Source organism: Apis laboriosa, unplaced genomic scaffold, assembly GCF_014066325.1.
Source record: "Apis laboriosa isolate Shangri-la unplaced genomic scaffold, ASM1406632v1 scaffold38_cov145, whole genome shotgun sequence".
NCBI lineage: Eukaryota > Metazoa > Arthropoda > Insecta > Hymenoptera > Apidae > Apis > Apis laboriosa.
In genome coordinates this window covers 2,121,816-2,145,743 of record NW_025223092.1, presented here as the reverse complement: position 1 = coordinate 2,145,743, position 23,928 = coordinate 2,121,816, and the positions used below count along the sequence as shown (strand labels likewise).

The 23,928-nt window shown below is 30.3% G+C and overlaps 1 long non-coding RNA gene across 1 annotated transcript in view; it reads left to right on the top strand.

The window, feature by feature from the left end:
* LOC122715577 overlaps positions 1–23,928 on the top strand; it is a 187,396-nt gene that overhangs the window by 27,012 nt on the left and 136,456 nt on the right. The window contains exon 2 of the long non-coding RNA XR_006346867.1: positions 9,571–9,643. This is a non-coding gene — a long non-coding RNA (uncharacterized LOC122715577). The remainder of the gene's footprint in view (positions 1–9,570; positions 9,644–23,928) is intronic.

Here is a 23,928-nt window from a genome sequence, read left to right as displayed (position 1 = left end):
GAGTCTCGAATATATATAAAGAAATATACTTGTTGTATTGGTAATAGAAAATTAAAATCGGTGTAAATCAACTGAAAGTTTAAATGATAAGGAAACTCTTGAACATTTATGGAGTATTTTTTGGAGAAAGTAACTTATAATGTTTCTAAATGATAAAAAATGAGAAAAAAAAATTTGTCGAATTTTTCTTAATTCCTAGAGTAATATTTATGAATATTAAAAAAGTCATAGTTATTATTACATTATATTTTCGATTCTTTGCACGAGTTTGAGAATATACATAAAGGAATATATTTGTTATATTGAATAATAGAAAATTAAAATCATGTTTGATAAGTGAAAGTTTAAATGATAAGAAAATTCTTGAACGCTTATAATGAGAAAAAAAAAATTTTGTTAAATTTTTCTTAATTCTGGGAATAACATTTATGAATTATAAATTAATATTATGAATTATAAGTTAATATTAAAAAAAAATCACAGTTATTGTTACATTGTATTCTCGAGTCTGGAATATACATATGCTTGTTATATTAATAATAGAAAATTAAAATCGGTGTAAATCAACGTGAAAATTTAAACGATAAGGAAACTCTTGAACATTTATTGAGTATTTTTTGGAGAAGATAACTTACACTGTTTTTAAATGATAAAAAATGAAGAAGAAGAAAAAAAATTTGTCGAATTTTTCTTAACTCCGAGAGTAACATTTATGAATATTAATTATTTTACGGTTTGTATCAGATAAATACACCCTCTTTAGAAATTCCTCTTCAGCTTCAGGATAATGCGAGGTGAATATCAACAGCTCGAAATTATTCGCAGAGATTAATCGTGGTTGAAATAATGGACGAAAAACTCGTCGTTAACGCCAACTGTGCATACCCAATTTTGGTTTTTTTTTTTTTTTTTTTTTAACGGATCACACGCGAAATCATTGACAAATGGCTTACTTTTACCCGTGGTTTAGCTATTTGTCGCGTTATATACGGAATTCAGGATCGATTTTAATCGAAAGTTTTATCCCCGTCGGTTAGTTACCTCGCAGCTGCTGCAATAATTTCGAAAGTTGCTTCTGCTTGGTCAAATGTGTAATCAGTATTACACTACGAAACTGGTTTTACCTGGTATTCTGTTAACGATCGGGCAAGAGGAAAATGAATTACGGAGGATGCTTGTGCGGAATACGAAAATTACACGATACACGAGGTTATATTGAGGTTGAAAAAGATAATTGCATCCTAATAATTTGCTAGAAACGTGCTTAGTTTTCTTTTTTATATTATTACAATAGTTTTCCAATAAAATTTTATCCTCACTTTTATTTTCTTTTATTCCAAAAAATAATGACGTAGATAAAATCCTAACAATTTTTTATAAAAAAGCAATGAGCATACTTTTCAACACAATTCTACCCTCTCATTTTCTAATTTCCTTATTTTTCAATCCAATAGTAAATTATCGAGCTTATCCAACATCGATTTCAAATTTTGTTTCTATTGTTGTGATAAGAAAACACATTTATCTTATCATAATAATAATAATGGAAGTTCTACTATCATTCTAATATAATCTATAATATAATCCATATATATATATAATATAATGTTAATCAAGAGAATTATTACAAGTTGAAACTGAAACTCAAAATTTTTAAATTATCAAAGAAATATGATATGGTGATAATCTATATATGTATACTTTAATTATTTATTTCATGCACATTCGTTCCCGTTCTTTCTGAACGAGATCGTCTCTTAATTACGTTGTCCAGCATTATAGCAATTTGAAACAGCACAAGTTAATTTATATTTCAAGCATGTCGTGGCCAAAATCGCAGGGATTCCGCCCTCTATCCGTAAGCATCCACGGTATCTTTGTAATCTCATATTCGAAACGAAGACGTGCTTCCTATTTCCGTTGATGTAAAGATGAAATTTTGCTCACGTCCCTTTGATCATTCTCGCGCTTTCCAGGTATTAACGTCGTATATATATTACTTATGGAACAATGATTCCTTTGTTTCAATCCGCTGGGATCATCCGCCAGCGATTTGCGCTGCGATACTTCGTTAATTTCCCATGCATTGTGCACGCTTAATTGCTATGAAAATTTCACTCATCATTCCGTATTCGGCTAATTGTTAATATACATTCTTCATTGCCTGATTGATACGAATAATGAACATTATACCTTCGATTCTTATCTTATTTTCAACAAACTTTTTTAGAAATTGCAATATTCCTTTTGCGATATTTTTCTCTTTAATCGAGGAATATTTAGACAATTCCTCTTTCGAGAGTTTATTCTTAAGAATTATGGTATTTTAATTAAAGGAATTAAATAATAGATTTCTTTTTGGTAAAATAGAAATGAAATTTTATTAACACGTTTCTGTTATTAAATGATTTTTATAAGAAGGAATTTTTAAAATTTAATTTTGTATTTTTGATTGTATTTTAAATATCTATAAAAGGAGAAAATGATACAACAATTATCAAACATTTATTTTTTCGCATAATTAAAGAATAAAGAAAGTAATAATAAATAAAAATTTGAGAAAGACAGAAATTTCATCTTTCTTTTATCCTTACCTAAAATTACATTTATACAATTACACGAGAAAATCAAGAAGATAATTCGTATATGCCAATAATTAAGAATGCACGAAAAAGAAAAAAAAAACGCATTCCTTGCGTCGCCATAAATTTTCAACATTGGAACACCGCTTAAAAGCCACCAATTCTCGTGCAGAATTGCGAATACTTGGAAATCCTGTTAGCAGCCAAACACACTTTCATTTAAAATAATCAGTTCTGAACAGCGATAGATCATTTTGCGCAGTTAGCAGGAAGCTTTCTAAAAAGTGAAATAAAAAGAAGAAATAAAATAAAATAAAATAAAATAAAAAAGAAAGGAAAAGAAAAAAAATGGCGGAGTCGATGAATACCAGGCCCCAGGGTTCACCCTCCCTGGTTTCATCGATCGAGTCGAGGGCAAATAAGATTAATCACGGGTATTCGGTATTCACAGGGTTGGCTATAGGGGAAGACAAAATTTTCGAGCGATTAATTATTCGAAAGTTTGCCGGCCAATACTTGGAAGCGCGGTCCAAATATTCGGCTCCATCCGGGGATGCATATGCGTTCGATTGTCGGGTTGGTATTCCACTGAATATCACTTTTTCTTCTCTTCTTTGGATTTCGTTTTAATTGGATCCATCGACCAAACTGTCCGCTGATGCTCTTGTAATTCGTGGAACTGAGGAGCGTGTGAATTTTTTACGATTTATAGTTGGAAATTCTGTTCGAAGAAGAAAGAATACGTTTGTATTTTTAATAAGTCTTTTTAATAAGTCGATGTAAATTTGTGGTGTACATGATTCGTTATAAAAATGACAAGATACTTATTTTTTTTTACGTTGCAAATAACGTTATTACTGCTTAAACAAAAAAGAAAAAAATATTATATCGGTGTAAAGATCGTATTTGCGTTCAAAATATTCAGAAATTTTTCACTTCGCGTGAAAAAGTACTTTTTGAAAAAATTTGACTTTTTTTAATTCATATTCGTGGATTTTTTCTGATAAAGATTAGCGTATTTTAAATAAGATGTAACTTTTCTTCGATTAAATACTTTTGTAAACAATTTGTATCACGAATTATTTTTCTTTGGAAGACACGAAATCAATGATGATCGTCATAACTTTTTTTTTTAATAAAACTATAAAACTCTTGATTAATTCTTAAATACTATTTAATATAATTAATATAATTAATATTTAATATAATATTATATTATTTAATATAATGATATTTAATATAATATTATTTAATATAATATTAAATATAATTATTTAATATAATAATATAATTAATAATATATTTAATATAATTTCTTGTGATAAAATTAAAAAAAATATATATATTTTTGAATTATCAATTGATAAAACAAAAGCGTGAGCTATGATCAAATTTGTTAACAGTGTAATTCTATTTTAGAAATATTTTTCTGAATATGTTCAAAATTAAGAGTTGAGAATTGTATTGATAAAATTCAAAATAAATATGACATACAATAAAATTAAATTAACGAATTAAATTATAATGAAATAGCATCTACTTTTTATTGCTTTAATTCAATAATGTTGTTCCAAAAATAAAAATAATAAAAAAATGCTAAATGGAACAAAATAATAAAATTTAATCTGTTCCCATAGAATGTATAACATATAATTTTTCCAATTGAGTTTATGTTATTTCTTTGTTTCTTTATTTTATACGTCTTTTACTTTGTTATTCTCTCAAAATATTCCCAAGTTTTAATGTTGAAAATATGTTTCAAATTTTTAAAATTTTAATTTCTTTGCGATGAGTTGTATTCATCAAACACATGTATTCAGATAATAGATTAACGAATTATTCAAAGTTTGGAATTTGAGAATGATAAATAATTATTTCCTTAGGATCATTTATTTTATTGCAACATTTTTTTAATCTTTGTTGTTTTTCATTTCAAAGAAACCAACATTTTCCTTTTAATATATTTTACATTCTATTAAATTAATAATTTTATATAAAAAAAATTATATAATATTACATAACTCGTTACACGACTTTATTGTTACATTATTACTGTTTACTATTACATTACTCGTGACACAAATATATTTTGTTCCTCAAGCATGGAATGTGTTCTGAGAATGTTGCCTGGAATTAAGTGAAATAGACCATCATTAATCGGACAATAACTCTTCGAATACAAACAACAGAGAAATACTCGAAATAAAATAATCAAATATTTGATAAATAAATCATTCGAATGAAATTTATTTCTCAAATAAAATTTTACTTAATATATCATCATATAATTATTTCTTTTTTTTTTATCTCAGAGAAAAAATGCCCAAAAAATTTTCCTCTATTTCACGTACATAGAATTAATTTTATTGCAAACAATTTTATTAATCGTATTTTAGACATGCAAGATCAATTCCATTGCTCCATCATTTATTCAATTTTTCTTTTACAAATTCTCAAAACGTGTAATACGTGTAATCCCTTTACTTTCTTATTTTATTTTCTTTCCTTTTACTCTTTTTAACACTACCTTCTTATACACACACATATACATATTTCCTTCTATATCATGTATAGTGTAAACCATTAATAAAAATGACTGTTATTAATATATCGAAATATTCAAATTAAACGATAAAATATTCTTTCCAGAAGAAAATAGCCGGAGGATGGTTAATCCATTTTCTTCCCCACTTTTTTTTTCCTCTTTCCTCCGGATATTAGATATTCTTTAAACTTTAATTAAAATATTTATATAGGACGAGTTACGAAGGCACGTTTTAGGGAATGGTTTCAGAAGTTGCAACAACAATGTAAAGAAACTTTAATCTGCGGCGTACACGTCATAAGAGGGAGAAGAAAAAAAGAAAAAAGAAAAAAAGAAAACCATTTTATTACCTTCTTTTAAAAGCATTCTGACGGAAAATCGAAACGCTCGTTACAAATAGATACCCGACCCATTCTGCCATCGCGCAGAAAAAAAAGTTTTCCGTCAGAATGGGGTTGATAATTAGCAAAGGAGGCGTCATTTCTGCGAAATCTTTTTTTTTTTTTTTTTTCCCTCCTTTTTTTCGATCGAAATATCGAATGCGAATTATTAAAATCGATGACACGATTCAAGTAATGGAGAAATGGTTTCATTAAGCATCTCGATTCTTGCGAATCTTAAATTTAATCTCGTTGGATGACCAGTCGAGTGAACTTTTTAATTTTCTACGAATCCGAATTTTTATAATAACACGAAAGCAGCGTGTTATTCCAATTTTTTCGATTTTCGGTTCAATGGATAGTTAATTTCGCTAATAGAAATCAAAATTTTTTCTTTCCTTTTCTTAAAGACATCGATAGATATTTATTCATTCTAATATTATGTATCCGATTAAACACAGCACAGATAAGGAATTTTGACTTTTTATTAATTGATTTTCTCGCATATTTTAACAGATAAGTTTAAATTGCGATTTCAATTTATCACGTTTATCGCTTAATTTATCGTTTAATTAATTAAAAGAATGAAATATTCGAATAAGCGAAATATTCGAAAGCTGAATTTCCTTAAAAATTTTGACGACGTAGCGGGGGGGAAAAAATTGAAAAAGGGAAGGACGATAATCCGCGGATAAAATTTAATCTATACACACCCAATTTCGATCGGTGTTCATTCAACAATATTTGTTACGCCGGTTTTTAAGTGGCGTGTCAATTCGTCAATTTCGTTTTGCTCGTTCGGGAAAAGACAATCATGAGAATAATAAAATCGAGCACGCATATCTCTGATCCATCGATATCCACCGTTTCGTTGTTTTAAAGTCTGTCAATCAATGTCGGGGAATTTTTTCTCTCGATTATAGATATATACGCACGAAAAAAAAAAAAAAAAGAAAAAAGAAAAATAGAAAATCTTGTGACGGAATTTGAAATAATATTTAAAAAAAAAAAATAAAATAAAATAGAAAATATATCGCTTTAATGATCTATATATATATATATAAATATGCCTAATAAATGTTATAAGAAATTTGTTCTATCATGTACTTAAAAATTACTACATTATTCTTTTATTTTTCTTGATCTTTAAACTGTGATATTACTTTTTTTGAAAGTTTAGTGATCGATATGTATCGAACGAAATTTAACGAAACTTCCTCAAATTACTTGTAAATAAATAATTTAGACTATAATCACTTGTAATTTTAATATTGATTGCTAAATTTCGCAAAAGGGTCCAGGCTATTTACAACCAGACACACACTCTTCGACGTGAAAATTATACTCGAAACAAACACAACGTGTACGTCTGAAAATCATAAGCATAAATAACAAATTTATCCTATACAGAATTAACAAACGTGTATACGTACACGAATACGCATCTTTTCATATCATTTACACATGTATATATTACTATCCGTTCCCTCGAAAATTATCATAAATATTTACACGTACGAAAAGAATTTTCTAAACAATTTAACTCCACTTCCGAACATTGAATTTCTCGCTTTATAAAAATATAAGAAGCGAAACGTTAAAGTGTTCATCCAATCGTTACTACGGCGTGCAAACAAATACATTCCCCTTTTCTCGTAATAACAACAACAATAATAATAATAATTCGAAAAAGTAATTCGTTCGATGAATTTCCCCAAGAATTAAATCGCAGAGATTCTTCCACGGAATGTTCCATCGCGGAATCAACTTTTCAAAGACGTTGGGAAATCAATTCCGGCGCTAAACTCGGCGAAGAAATTTCCCGTGGCGAAATTCCAATCACGTGTCCGAGTGCTCGCCAAACGAAGTGCTCGCAGAAGATCTCGAAGTCATTTCTTCGGGATCTAACTAACACTGTGTACGAAGTTTCGAATGGAAGGGGAAGAGAAGCCAGAGAGAGAGAGAGAGAGAGAGAGAGAGAGAGCGGCCCCGTTAAATCCTTCGAGAGGGTGATAAGCCGGAAGAGGGGGGATGAGATGTGTCTTTCTCCACCCTGGTGAAAAGAAAAATTAATGGGGAATGGAGAAATTTCGCGGCGAACAATTTCTCCACGATCTGATTATATCCTTCGTCAAACGTTTCGAGGAAACTAGCAAGTTTCCATCCACGATACGAACCCTTGGACGAACCCTTTTCTCCCCGCCTTTAATTAAAAATTCGCTATGAAAACCGGCGGTACGTGCCTTGGGCCGGTTCTTCACACTCTTCCCCCTTTCGAGCCCGATGGCTCGTCAAGTGCCATATTCGTGGGATTATAGATGCACGGATATGAGAAGTGAGACGTTGGGGAGGGGGGTGAAAGTAGTGTAACTCGAAGAGAATGTAAAAGTGATGGATAGTTGGAGATTTTTTCGTTATTTTCTTATGCAGGATAATCTGATGATTTTTGAAATATACTAATGCACAGTTGTGTAAGATTGCAATATAAAAATTTACAGGATAATCTGATGATTTTGAAATATAGGAATGTAGAGTTATGTAAAATTGCAATATAAAAATTTGCAGGATAATCTGATGATTTTGAAATATACGAATGTACAGTAATGTAAGATTGCAATATAAAAATTTGCAATAATTTTTCGATCACAATCCAAAAATCAAATTTTTATTCTCATCTAAGATTCAAATTAAATAAGATTCCAATCAAATTACGATAAAATAGAAATAAACATCGTTACAACATATTGTAATTTTCTTGCCTTGCCAAAGTTTCGAAATGATGACCAAAAAAAGTACGATTAATAACCATAACCGTCGCGTTACTAATAAGGAATAATCTCAACATTATTTCATTTTAACAGAAGCAAAAAATTTCGAAGCGCATAATGTGATCGTCGATTCCATTTCTCTCGAGGCACCTTGCCTCGTGTATTTTCTCACGCGCCCACTTTTTTCAACCTAACCTGAACCGATGATTCGTCGTAACGCAAAAAATGCTAACTTTTCGCGTTATTAAATCGCATTCGGTCGAACTCGATGCTCGGTTAATCGACTTAGCCGGGCCATTTTGTTTCAACAGGTCTTGGCAGAGTGTACGTTAATCAAAACTTTCTTAGAATTAGCCAACGTAATTGGTAGATATGCGGCAACTATGATAAGCTTCGGTCGGTGTTTCTACCGTGGTGCTTGTTCTACTTTCCCTAGCCGACCATATTTCTGCCTGTTATTACCCGTCTCTCCCCTCCCCCTCCTCCTCTTCCTCCTCCCCCTCCCCCCTCCGCGTATACGTTATTTACTTCGAACAAGGACGGTGCCGCGTTGTACGGTAAATATAATTAGCACCACTACCTACGGGAACACATTTCAGGTGATATGAGCGAAACGAAGTTGCTCTCGATCTGCTTCTTATTACGCTTGTAGCTTGTGGTTCGAAAACGTCGTTCAATCTGGAGAGAGAGAGAGAGAGAGAGAGAGAGAGAGAGAGAGAGAGAGAGAGAGAGAGAGGGAGGTTATTATTAAATAAGAAGGTTATTCAACAGAAGAAAAGATTTTTTTATTATTTTTATTTTTAAAAAACGTTTCGAGGGAGGAAAAGAGTGGAATCGATGAGAAATTGTGTAAATTATTAAATAAGAAGGTTTTATTCAACACGTGGGAAAAGAGATTTTTTTATTATTTTTATTTTTAAAAAACGTTTCGAGGAATTAGGGAGGAAAAGAGTGGAATTGATGAGAAATTGTGTAAATTATTAAATAAGAAGGTTTTATTTAAAACGTGGAAAAAGAGATTTTTTTATTATTTTTATTTTTAAAAAACGTTTCGAGGAATTAGGGAGGAGGAGAGTGGAATCGATGAGAAATTGTAAATCGATGTAAATTTTAAAGAATTTATATACTGATTCTGATTTAAACTTTGAGATTGGTTGAAATTTTGGAAAAATTTTGGAAAAACAAGGGAATAAATATGATTGTTTTGGAAATTTTTGGATATTTATTAAATTGAATATAAAATTTAATCGTTTGGAGAAATTGATTGATCTTTCTAATTCTTCGTTTCTTTTCAGATACTTTAGTTTTCTACGAGCTTCTTCGTATACGATCCGTAGATCATGTAAGGAGAACTAGTGGACAATTCATGTGAGTATCAATTTATAAGTTATATCCCAGTGAAGTTTATTTGTCCAGAATCAATAACTCTGCTCATTCGACCGATCATATTCTTCATTTTAAACCTCTTTTATCTCTGATCCCCACAGGCATGAAATATGTATGTATACTTGACATTTTATTCGCAACTGTTACGATAAGTTTGAAACGTTACATTCCTGAGAGTCCATTTTCGAATTATATGGGTGGGGAAAAAAATTATATCGGAGATAAGAATGCAATATTTGATAATTTATGTATTTTAAGATCAACTTTTTTTTTCGAAATATCATAACATTTAGTTCAGAGAAATTAATTCAGTGCATCTTTGTATCAATTATTTTATAATCCTGATTTAAACATTTAATATTCCACTTGACGAGATACGAAAATATATATTATTTACAATGGAAATTTATTTATATGAGCAAAATTCACTCCAGTTTTTGTAATATAAATGTACATTGTATCTATAATTCAAAGCAAGTAAAAAATTAATTCGTTAATTTATTATAAATTTATAAAATTGTTTCTAAATTAAATAATATTTGTTATTATGCATTTCAAAGAAAATATTTCATGAAATCTTTTTATATGAATATATTATTTTAGTTGATTAAGAATTAAAATAAAGTGAGTTAAACTCGCAAAAAGGCACTGAATATTTAAATCTAATTCGTAAATAATCGATCGAGAAAATTTATGAAAATTGGTAAAAAAAGGAATCATCAATATTTTTCCTTTCTTTCCTGTTTTCTGCCTCTCATTTTAGAGTTACACTTTATTTTCCACTGGAAAAGAGGTATACGCCGATTGGTTCTCAGTCTAATACTATCTTCTGCTTCTCTTCCTTTCTTTCTTTCCGTGTAAAGGGAATAAGGTTTCGGTTCCAATCTGATATTTTGTTGCGACGTGGATGGATTTACACGAGGATTCTATCTTTTTCGGATAAAAAAAAGTAAAGATTAAATATAACTATTGGTGAAAATATGTAATTAAATATATAATTCGTGACATGCAATTTCCTTTTGTTCAATCGTCTTTTGATAATTATTTATAATTAATTTTAATCCTGATTTTCTTATTTTTTAGTATCCACTTTTTTCTTGAATATTTGTTCAGCAGAAGAAAGAAAATTTTTTCAGTAAATCTAGCTTTTATGATAATGGAACGAAGGTAAGTACTTTTTAATATATAATTTTTCACAATTCAATGCATTTAAGCCATTTTATTTTATAATATGATCATTATTCGATACTTTCCAATATTTCTATTCAATATTCTTTATTTTTCTGAAAAGAAATTTGAATTAACTCGATTAATATTTAAAATAACATCTATTTATTCGATCAATTAAAAATTTGAGATATTATATTCAAAAAAAAATAAATTTTTTATTTTTATAGAATAAAAATATTACAAGAATATCAATGCAGATTTATTAAATGCAAATTTTGCGCCCTATCACTTTTCCAGCAAGTGAGAAATTATTCTTTTAGCCGAATTTTCCACGAGAGAAAAACGGGAAACGTGATAATCACACGATGATATTCATTACCTCGATCGAATCAACTTCATTAATTGCAAATTTGCATAACGTGTTTACATCCCCTATATTCCGTATATTTCGACGAATAAATGCTATTATTTAGCGAACGAACGTCTATATTGGTCAGAGTCTCGTTCACATTCGACTTACATACATATATACGAAAGATACAATCGTGTGAAATTTAACGACGATCGCATTATTCGGCACAGCTGCATTCAGCGTGCCCGATATATCAGGTGGCAAGCGAGAAAGTAAACTGATTTTATATCAAATTACGAGTAACAACGTTCCGCCACGCCGCAGTTGTACGTGAAAAATTACCCGGATTATACTCAGAAACATCGAAACACGTAGCATCCATCCCCCTATGGGATTCGACGGGGCTTATTGAATCTTTCAATGCATTCGTCCGTTACCCGTATCTGTCTCTAACAGCCTCTTTTCCAGCTTTTATATTGATTATCCGTTTCAATGAAATCCGCTACGTGGAAGAATTTAATAAACCACTGTTATCATCGGTCGATAACTACGAAATATTTTCCCTCTTCTTCGAAAAGATAGAGGAAACGTGGACAAATTGGAAAAGTTTCTGGAAAAATGAACCGTGAATCGTAGTGATATGCTTTGAAAGTTTCGGTTGCGGTTCTTTTTTTTTTTTTTTTTTTTTTTTAGAATAGAAAGAAGAGTGGATAAAGTTACATTTTATATACTTAAGAATTTGGAATATAATTAATAGGGAAACAAGTTTATATGTAATTTGGACAAAATAATATAATATATAATAGTATAATTAGCTGTTGTAATATAATTTTTCGAGTACTGTGAATAATGAAAAGGCATATCTTTATCACTGCTGTTTCGTCAAGTTCGAAACAATTCTTCAAAAATCTTATGTTTATTTAATTTCTAGAATATACCTCGTGATATAAAAATTTCTCGTTCCATATTTTCAACATGGAACTCACTGCTCATTTTCCAAGCACAAAATAATTAAAGAAACGTTGCGAAAAAAAAACCATAAATCTATTAGATTTAATAACCTAACCTACAAAACTTTGGAAAGCTTCTTTATTATTACTTCCAACGTTCCATAATTTTACAAGTCTCTCGTTAAAAATTGTGGAAAATAACGAAGTATTCACTTTTTTTAATAACTTAAACTAACCTGACCTGACGGCAAGAATTCCTTCCTGAAAAGCTCCTTTATTATTTCCTATTTATTTCGATCTTTCGGAATTGTGCAAGCCTCTCGTTAAAAACAAAATGGAAGGAAAAAAACAAAATATTCAAATTCCTTCGATTCGAAAACGAATCTTAAAATGAAAGCTTGCTGGTAAAATGCCACTTTAAAATTTGCCGGCCCATTCGAAGAGAGTTTACCGCGTGGCGTAGATACGACGTTTGTAACGCATTGCAAACGCCCCACAATAGCGTCACGTGTATCAGAAATAGAACCGGTGTTTGCATACACCTATTTCGTATTCCATTGAAAATTTCGCGCGACCATAGCAGTCGCTACTCTTGCTCGTTGTTAGATTCAAAAGAACTGTACCGGAACTAAATCGGTTAAACGTATTTCTCGTATTACTACTACGTTTTACCAATTGTTTCAAATCCTCTCTCCAAAGAATGATAGAAGAACACCAGATCTCTCTTTTTCGATTAAATATTTTCAATCATCTACAACTCACGTTTTTCTATATACGAAGATTTAACGAGAATTATTTATAATTAATTTTAATTAATAAATAATTATAATATTTAATTATAATTAATTTTTAACGAGAATTAACTATAAATATATAATTTTCTTCCAACTTCAAAAAATTCAATCCCTCTTCTTCTAATTTTCTCCCCTCTCTGATGAAACAAAAAATTCAAAATATCCACGATATCCAAATATTTCCCCCACATTACACTCTTGACCATACGTACACAGAACGTGTTAAACTAGCCATAGTTTATTTGCCGGGTACACACACGAGACCACAGCGTGGCCGAGCATATTCCGATATCCCTCATGCGGATCACGGATAGAGTTTGAAAATGTCGCAGCGTGGCGGTCCCAAGCACCATCGTCCACGGTGTAATACGGTTTAAATGTGCCATCTCCATCATCGGGGGACGCGTGACTCGTTCGCGTGGAAAACCACGGAGAACGCTCCGTCCCCCCTCCCCCTCCGCGTACCGTAATCACGGCACCCCCGATTTTCAAATGGAGGAGTCGAGGCACGCGTCCTCGAGCGCGTGGTTGGATATTTCTGAATTTGGATGCAATCGATAATTCGCATCATTGGCGGCCCGCCAATCGACATAATTTATGGAACGGGTCGTGGCTCGATGCGGAACCCCTCCCTCCCACTATCCCCCCTCCTATCCCCCTGTTTAATGAAATTATTGATTTATTTACACTCGCGTTGTTAACGTGCGATTAATTCGGCCAACTCGACTCGTTGGATTTATGCAGATTTCGCGCGAGGGGGTTTCGCGTGTGTGTGTATGTGTGTGTGTTACCCTACCACGGGGTAGTAGTGCATCTTTGGCGTGTTCCTGGCGTTTCTCGCGTGAGCCGTGTGAGCAGACTGTCAGTTTTGAATTGAGCATCGTTTTCATTTGTTATTATGAGGAGGAAAGAATCAGAATCGTGTATGGTTATTTTATAAGGATAAATGAATAAGAAATTTAAGAAATTCATATTTTTGGACTTAATAGCAGTGGTTAGATAAAAATTGTTGATGATTATGAGGAGATAAATGGGTTATGGGTTTATTGAATTTATTTACACATTTTAAAGTGAAAAATTATGTTGAGGTTCAATTTCTTTCAATATGTTGCAAATTTGATATAAATTTCTTTATTCAATATTATTTTTACATAAAAGAAAATGTTATTTCTTGAAAATGACGACGTTAAATTATTTCCAGATGACTTGTGATTATTAAATGAATATTATAGAAGCATCTAATTGCTATAAATGTAACAGCCTCCAATTGTGAAGCATTAAATTGTAGCAAATTGTCAAGTGAAATAGGTGTTATTTATTCGTTAAAAATCTACAGTAAATGCCCTATTTTCTATTCTTTTAAAGATTTTTGAGTTGTCATAATTACATTGTATTATTCAATGAAATTATTCGATCAACTACTATTTTTATATATATTCTTTTTTTGTATTTTGAAAAAAGATCCATTGATCCATACAGAGAAATAAGAGTTTAAATTTCAACTTGAAAATATCATAACGATTATTATTGAATCTCCTTTCCTAATTTTCAAAACAATTAATTCATCTCATACCGTTTACAAATCTATCCATCCCTCAATCGTGTCAAAGATTAAACGAGTAATTTAACAAGTTGACTCAAGTGACGAATCAATTACCTCCACTTTGGATTGCCCGTTTAAACCCTCGAACACTTAACTGCAAAGGTAGGCCAGATACACAAGAGATAATCCTGTGTTAACGAGGATTCAGAAAAGAATGTCTAACTAACGTTTATTTGATTGCACAATAATTCCAATAATTTGCGTGAAGTTTTTTAAATAATAAATTTACAAATTTCCATAAAAGTAGCAATTATTGACACTCCGCATTTTTATAGATATTATAAATTCAAACAGTCACCTCGACATTAATCGAATCGAAAAAATTGAAGTAATATCCAAGCTCACGAGATATCTCTTCGAGTCGATATTGAATGGAATATAATATCTGCATGAAACATAGATAGATAATAATCACATCCATTCAAAAATTGGGATCTTAAATCATAAACTGGAACACGATTATTATTGAGTTATTCATCTTTAAACGAAATGCGTATATTATCAACTTTATTTTCTTTCCATTTTGTTACGTTCATACGGTATCGGTGCGTTAGGGGATCGATATTGATTTCCAATATCGAAATAAGAATCTTTGGGATTAGCAAGCTTTATTAAATATTTGGCATTCCCTGATTTTAATATTCCACATTCCTCCTGTATTTGATGTCACAGTATATTAATTTATATTTCCAACTTGTTCATATTTCACGGCCGATATTTTCGGAATTATTCTGGTAGGAGAATGGCAGCAATAAAAAAAGGGGGGGTGGGGGGAGGAAAGGAAAGGAAAGAGAAGGAAAGAATATGGAACATCCCGTACGTACAATGGCGTTTTTTTATTTTATTTTATTTTATTTATTTAACATTCATATCTCGTGCGCTTTTTTTCAACTTCCTTCCCACACTATTTACAAACTTCCGCGAGTTTCAGTGTATCAAAATAAATTGCGTTTTCCACATGGAATATTCGTTTTCATGAAAAAAAACTTTCTGCCTCGTTATAACGTCTCTCCAAAGAGGAAATGGATGGAACAAAAATCGAATTCCGTTACGAGATATACCAGTCATATGAATGATTCCTGATTTTTAATCTTCCAATGATATCGAGTTATTCTTTCGAGTTGTCGCGTTTTTGTCGCGAGAAAAAAAAACTCATTTATATTCAACTCAAATATATCGTATGCCATTTTTCAAATTATGAAATTTTCAATGGTGAATATTCGTATATTCGATTCGAAGTCGCGTGGAAATCGGGGAAATTTGCAACCGCGAATAAATTTACACCTTGAGGTTTTGGTTGGAGGAATGGCGTTGGTCGTGCAGACAGTGGTTTGCGGTTTAACAGAGTTAAGAATACGTGATTGTTCTCTGTGACAGGAGGAATCGTCGGATTTTCTGACAATTTCTTGATTTTAATTGTTTTTCTTTTTCTCACTTTCTTGGATTTTTGATATAAATCCTATTTCTGTTTGAATGAAAAAATCAAGCTTAAATAAATGAATCGAGTTTTATCTCTCGAAATATAAATTCAACTCTCATAATAATCTTTTTGCGCGTAAAATTATCGCTCCTCGTTCTTTCGTAAAAAAGAGAGAGAAAAAAAAATCACACCTTCTCGCGATAGGNTTTTATCTCTCGAAATACAAATTCAACTCTCATAATAATCTTTTTGCGTGTAAAATTATCGCTCCTCGTTCTTTCGTAAAAAAGAGAGAGAAAAAAAAAATCACACCTTCTCGCGATAGGTTTTTCACTCCAAAACAGTTTGATTAAACTTTGATCTTGTTGCCGCGCGCTAGACACACGGAAATTTTCACGGGGGCGAATATTTTCCTATAAAATGGCGTTTACCCCTCTCCGTTGATAACCCCAGCGGACATTAAATTGCATTAAATAGCGCGTCTCAAAGGATCCCGTGATCCAGATCATTAGCTCAGGTTGCATGAAGTTTCACAGGAGCAGGGTATTTCACGCTTCCCTGACGTTCCAAATTAATGATTACAGCTAAATTGGCCTTTGACACCGAAATTTAAAAGACAACGCTGTGATACGCAAGCATAATCGCAACCACATTGACTCGTACCTCGTCATTGGAAAAAGTGATTTAGAATCTCCATTAGAATTTAATAAGAAATTATATTTTTAGATCTTTCGTAGAATTATTCTTAATTTATTTGATATCCAATTGAGATTTCTTCCTTTTCTTTGATACGTAATGAATACACGATATTTGTCGTTTAAGATTGATTTATTTCGCTTACGGATTGGAACCGTTTATCGTGGAGAAAATTTTTTAATCGCAGAAACAATATAATAGTCGGATAGAGCAAGATCCGGAGTTAAATAAGTTTACATAAAAATAGCCAATTAAAGTCATTTCTAATGTGATATAAAAGAAACTTATATAATATAGTATAGTATATAATAATATATATAGTAATATAGTATAATATATAGTAGAATATATATATAAATAGTATGTAAAGTACAGTATAGAATAATATTGTATAGTATATTATAATATATTATACTATATTATAGTATATAATATATACTATATTATTATATATTATACTATATACTATACAATATATATACTATATTATAATATAATATATATATATAATTATAATATAGTATATATATTGTATAGTATATAGTATAATATAGTATAGTATGGTATAGTATAGTATAGTATGGTATATTTTCGTGGAGAAAATTTTTTAATCGCAGGATCAAGTATAATAGTCGGATAGAGCAAGATCTGGGGCTAAATAAGTTTATATAAAAATAGCCAGTTAAAGTCATTTCTAACGTGACATGAAAGAAACTTATAGTATAGTATAGTATAGTATAGTATAGTATAGTATAGTATAGTATAGTATAGTATAGTATATAATAATATATATAGTAACATAGTAGAATATATATATAAATAGTATGTAAAGTATAGTATAGAATAATATTTTATAGTATGTATAATATAGTATAATATAGTATAGTATATTATAGTATGATATAATATAGTATGGTATAGTATAGTGTAATATAATATAGTAGCCAGTTAAAGTTATTTCTAAAGTGACATGAAAAAAATTTATAGTATAGTATAGTATATAATAATATATATATATTAATATAGTATAATATATATAGTAGAATATATATATAAATAATATGTAAAGTATAGTATAGAATAATATTTTATAGTATGTATAGTATAGTATAATATAATATAATATAGTATAGTATGGTATAATATACTATGATATAATATTAAAGGAATGTGCATTTTGCAAATCGTTTCCTATTTCATCCGTCAAGAACACTCTTTTTTAATATCTTAATCCATCTCTGATTTCGTTTCAATCATATAATGTTTGCTGAACGTGAACATTTCATTAAATCTTATCTGTGCGTGTGACAAGGAAGGATGTTTACATTATTGCAAGGAGCAAGGAAGGTTCGAATGAAGAATACGTTTACGTCAGGACAGGATTACCATATTTTTTTCCCTCCCCTCCCTCATTGTTTTCCCGCGTTTAACCTCCTCGTGTTTCAGTTTGGCGGCAGGTTAAACGAGGGGAAATATTAAATTTTCAAGTGCACGATGGGGGAGGGAGGGGTATTGTCTCGAACGGGCAAATGGTTTCAATTAATGGGGAGGCAACGAAGGAAATTTTTCTCTCATCCATATTAATGAACCCATTGTGAAAGGGTTTACAGCATGTTAGATCTGAAATGCAACGGAGTAATCAAAGAGTTCTGATAGCAATGTATATTATTCATGACCCTCGCGAGAATTTATGCAAAATTATACGCCGTTTTTCACCGTTTTGGTATGAAGATAAAAAAAAAAAAAAAGAAAAAAAAAAGAAGGAGAAAAAATGGTACGAAAAGGGAAAGTTTCGTGAGATTGGACGTATATTGATTTAATCTAATTCCTTGTTTCCTTCGTTCGTTTTCTTAATATGACACTCTTCCAATCTGTGAATCGTGATTTTCGAAGAACGATTATTTTTATTAATCGTTATTCACGTTAACTGTGAAATATTATAGACGAATTAAAGAATCAGAGAATTTTTGAAACAATTATTATTAATTATATATACAATAATATTAATTATAGATGAATACAATAATTATTAATTATAGATGAATAATTTTGGATGTTTATTATGTAAAAGAATACGTACATGAGAATATTATTTTGTTGAATAATCGAATTATCATCCATATTTGCACAATTTATTATAATATTTACACACTTGATTAAACTATTAAATGTCAAATAATTTTTGAAAAGCTTATGCTTCTTCTGTTTCTTTGCCGCTGATTTGTACCTCTACGTCGTTCTTTATCCATTAGTTTAATTCACTATCGTGAGTGCTTTCTTGTATATAACTTGGGGCAGATCACAATAGGCGCTGTTTCGATAATGGACCATGTAAAAACGGTGGACCAAGCGGGACAAGTTTGAACAGAAGTTTTGTCTGAACGATGTCGAAAAGAAAGAAGTCGCACACCTCGAAGTTACGCACACTTTTCCAATCTCTTCGCCAACGTGTCTTTCCCTATTCTGTTTTCGACAACACGTAATCAACAACGATTTCTACTTAAAATTAAATTAAACAGTTAATTTTTATTCATACCGATTATTGCCAATCACGAATTGATTCTTTGATTTATGAAAACTCATTATCGTTGCGTTTAAACGTTATCTATTCATTTCTAACGTGATACGAAAGAAACTTATAGTATAGTAGGGTATAGTATAGTGTAGTATGGTATAGTATAATGTAGTATGATATAGTATAGTGTAGTGATATAATATAATATAATATGGTATAATATAATATAGCATAATATAGTATAGTGTAGAATAGTATAGTATAGTGTAATATAGTATAATATAGTGTAGTATAATATAGTATAATATAGTAATATATACTATAGTATGTATAGTAGAGTATATATATATATATATATATATATAATGTATAATATAATAAAGTATAGTATAGTATAATATAGCATGGTATGGTATACTATAGTATGGTATAATATTAAAGGAATGTGCATTTTGCAAATCCTATTTCATAATTCTATTCATAATTTTTATTCATATCTATTATTGCCAATCACGAATTGATTCTTTGATTTATAAAAGCTCATTATCATTCCGATTAAACGATATCCATGTATCTATTCAAAAAATAGTTACTCTCGTAATAATTTATCATTTCTTTTCTATGAATTTTTCCATATAACCATATTTTTGATACAAAAAACGAATATAACGAATATAAGAAACGAATATAAGAATATAAGAAAAATAATATAAGAAACGAATATAGCTTACGTAAAACGATCTGCCCTCTTTCATTTTCACCGAAAACTCGAAAACATTTTACAATGTAGAAGGAAAAAGAAATAAATATCGAGAGAATCGAAAAGTTTTAATTTCGACAATCTGTGAAATCCTAATATTTTATCTTGGAAAATATCAACACCTGTTCAACACCGTAGAATTGCGCGTTGCAGTTGTCCCGGAATTGTCGCGTCAAACGCAAGTTTCGAGGGGGAGAGGGGGGGGGAGTGATTTCGCATTAGGGGCACGTAGTTATTCCTGTTTCCTTCTTTCCTTTTGGCCCCGTTTCCACCGACGAAGGCGGCGAAATCTTGCATCCCGGGAACGGTGTTTAGTCGAACTGCCAACTTCATATTTTTCTTTGCCTCGTCGATGTTTGCCCCCTTACGCCCCGCCTTTCTCGTTCCGTTCCGTTCCGTTCCGTTCCATGTCGTGCCGTGGCGCAGTGGCGACGGGGCAAAGGAATATAGGGGCGCGATCACACATGAGCAATCAAAGTGGAAGAGACGACGACGGTGAAATAGAAATCTTGAACGGAGGCGGGGGATAAAATATTTTATACCCCGACCTTTCTAAATAATAATAATAATAATAATAACAATAACAATAACGTTATAATTATACGGTATTTCCATTGTTTAAATTGTGATAATTTAATAGGATTTGTTCTCTTTTTTTTCGAATAATTATTTACTCTTCGTATATACAAATCGTAAAATTTCGATTTTAACGAGTTTATACGCAACTGTTTCGTTTTATCTCGTTCGTTTTGGTTTTTCCAGAATTTCGATCCTAGAAAAATATTTTGGGAACGTATTATTATACATACGTGTATGATAATTAATACACGCAACAATAGTATATTTAATCGTGTGATATTATAATTAATGCGTACAATAATAATTTCTTGTGTTTACGTTTATTAATAATTCTGATCAAATTATTTATATTTTATTTGAAAAAAAAAATGAATGATTGAATAATAATAATAATTCGATAGAATTTTCAAGGTATAATTTTTACAAGTGTTTGTAAAAATGTTGTTAATTCTGAATACAATATTTAAAATTGCACAATTTTATTTTTATTTGTCACAGAGAGGAAAAAATATAATTTCTAAATATAGATATATAACGAACAAGAAGGTAAATGGTAAAATCAAAATTACGAAATAAATGAAATATCCAACGCACATGTTATTTATATTTAACGTGGAATTATGATTTATTTACGTAGGAAATGCAAATACGTGACTCGTCGGGAAATAATTAGACGTTACGTAAAATATTATATTTAAATATTCTAGATTTATAAACAAACTTTTTTTTTTTACAACATTTACATCGAGAGTATCATTTACATTAATCGGTTATCATCGCTTATTATAATACTTCAAATTAAATTGAAATGAAGCAAAATGATATCATAGTATCGAATTAATATCGAGTTAAAAATACGTTTAGCGAAAAAATTACACGACCAATAAGAGACTTTTAAATTCTCTTATTTCGTTTTTCATCGGGAAAAATAAATCTTACTCAATAATTTCATGCCGACAGAACATCGTGTTACAAACGTAGAACATGAAATTTAGTCGAGCAAGATTAATCGAATCCCCATAACAAATTTTCCTCCCTCGCGTTTACCACGTGTGACGAGTTGTAGAAAATAATAATTCATCGTGCGACGAGGAAACGCGATTGTCAATGTTTAACCAATTCTTTTGAAAGAAAAAATATAATATTACATATTATTCTTATATTTGTGAGTTCGTTACGTTGAAAATTCTGAAAATGTTCGTGCACAAATGGAAGATTCGTGTTTCAAATTTTGACAATTGACAGTTGAAAAATAAAGATTGACAAGAATTATTTTTGTGAAACGATGAATATTTTTTTGCGACAAATAAAAAAAAAAAACTCGCCATTCTTTCGTGATCGCTAAAGAAAAATGCAGGAAATATATAAAATAAATTTTAATATACCCATTTTTACTCTATAAATATCTTTTAATAAATCAAAAAGAAAAAGCTGAGAAAAATAAGAATCGAATCAAGAAATTTTTATTCGTTTCTTTTATTTATTTATTACAATTCTATATAATTGATTCTTTTTTTTATCATCTTTATCATGAAAAGAACGACAAAACTTTATTTACCTCAAATTTCTAAAAATGTATAATTCGTATATCGTAAAATATAAATTCTACATACTTCATAACCGTAATAACACGAGGTAATCAACAGTATTCTCTTTTTGCTGGAAAATCTTTCTTTTACGCGACATAGCTCTCCTTTTCCGTTAATGACCAAGCAAAAACGAAACTCGTCCAGCTTCTCTCTTTCGAGACTTTTAGTCAGAAAATTTTACCAGAAATGCCGCACGAGTGCAAATAGTCTTTTTCTTGGTGTGAAACTGGTAAATATAAAGGTAATTATCAAGCAGATCGCCCAAGTTAATAATTTTTTCACGAATAAGTAGATTTTTAATAATGATGCCTCTTTTATACGTGTATTCCTTTTCCTATATTGTTAAAATGTTTTGAAGATAATCGAAGATTGCATTGTAATTAATATTCTTAGAAATATAAATTTTGATCGACGAAATATTATTTCTTAATTATTATTTTTTCAATTTGTTAATTTTAAATAATGGAAAGAATTTCACTTCTTGCTTATTTATTTTCAAATTAATTAATAACTTTTGCAAATTCGTTAATTGACTTAAATGAACTCTATTCGAATTATTATTTTTATATTTGCTTCTAATTCATTTCTTCGAAAAACCAATTCTTCAAATTTCGCAAAATATGAAAAATTTATGGTAACTTTGACAATTATTTTTCTCAAAATGAAATTCCATATCAGCCTATTGTATCAATTTCATACAATTGGTCCCAAAAATACTATCTGATAATATCAGATATTTTACGAAAAATTGTATATCGTTCAACTCAACGAATGCATGTTACAATTAACGCATGTACATGCATTTATTCATTCTCATAATCACAAAGAAGAATTCTTGATTCTTCGAAGAAGAGAATAAAATGCACAATTATAAACCTTTTTCTTAATCCTTAATACAAGAATTTGCAAATTTAACTATTAATATTAATATTGCAATAATTAATCAAACATATTACTCGTGGAACACATTTCAGAAGATCAATTAATTCTTCCCAAGAGATAAAAAAAAAAAAAAATAAATAAATAAAAAAAAAAGAAAATCTCTACATCATTACACGCGAAATCTCGATCGCATCTCGATTCATTTCGCCAAACAACTCGTGAATTCACTCAATAATAATTCTGATCTGATTTCAAGCATTCACATTTCAAGCATTACTGGAAAAAAAAAACTAGAAAAAAAAAAAAAAATTGCACATAGTGAACGATATAAAGTGTGTTATAAAGTGTGTGCGCAGAGTGTATTGCGAGCATTATAGATAGAAGTTTTATACACCGCGAAATCCGCAGTGCAACTCGTGCAATCGTGAAATTAAATTTTGACCGCTGGATTTCTGGGAAGAGATATTTAACATTCCCTGTTATTACGCTCTGTTTTTCGTGGCGGGCTGATTGAAAGAGTTTGATGGAGAAAAAGGAGAGAGGAGAGGCCTGGTGGGACACGAACATTTGCATATCACTGGAAAACGCGGCCGGTTTTCAGATTTTCCCGCCACCATTTGCATTCCAATTAAACGAAGGATAAAATAACGATGGAACGATTTAATCATCAGGGAGGGATTGCGCGTGATACGGATTGGATAAAATTCTAATACGAAGTGGAATGTATCGTCGAAGAGAGTCGGAATTGTGAAATTGTGACCACTTTTTGGAATTTTGAACGTGTAAAATTTTTTTTAACTTTTGTTAATTTCTTTAATTTCATTAGAATCGTCCTTTGTCCTTCGATCAATTCGCTCTTTGTGTCATTCGAGTGATATAATCAACGAGCAAAGATTCGTCAAGTTAAATGGTTAAATGAAAGGAAGTGGATGGAAAAATAAGTCTTCTTCGATGTGA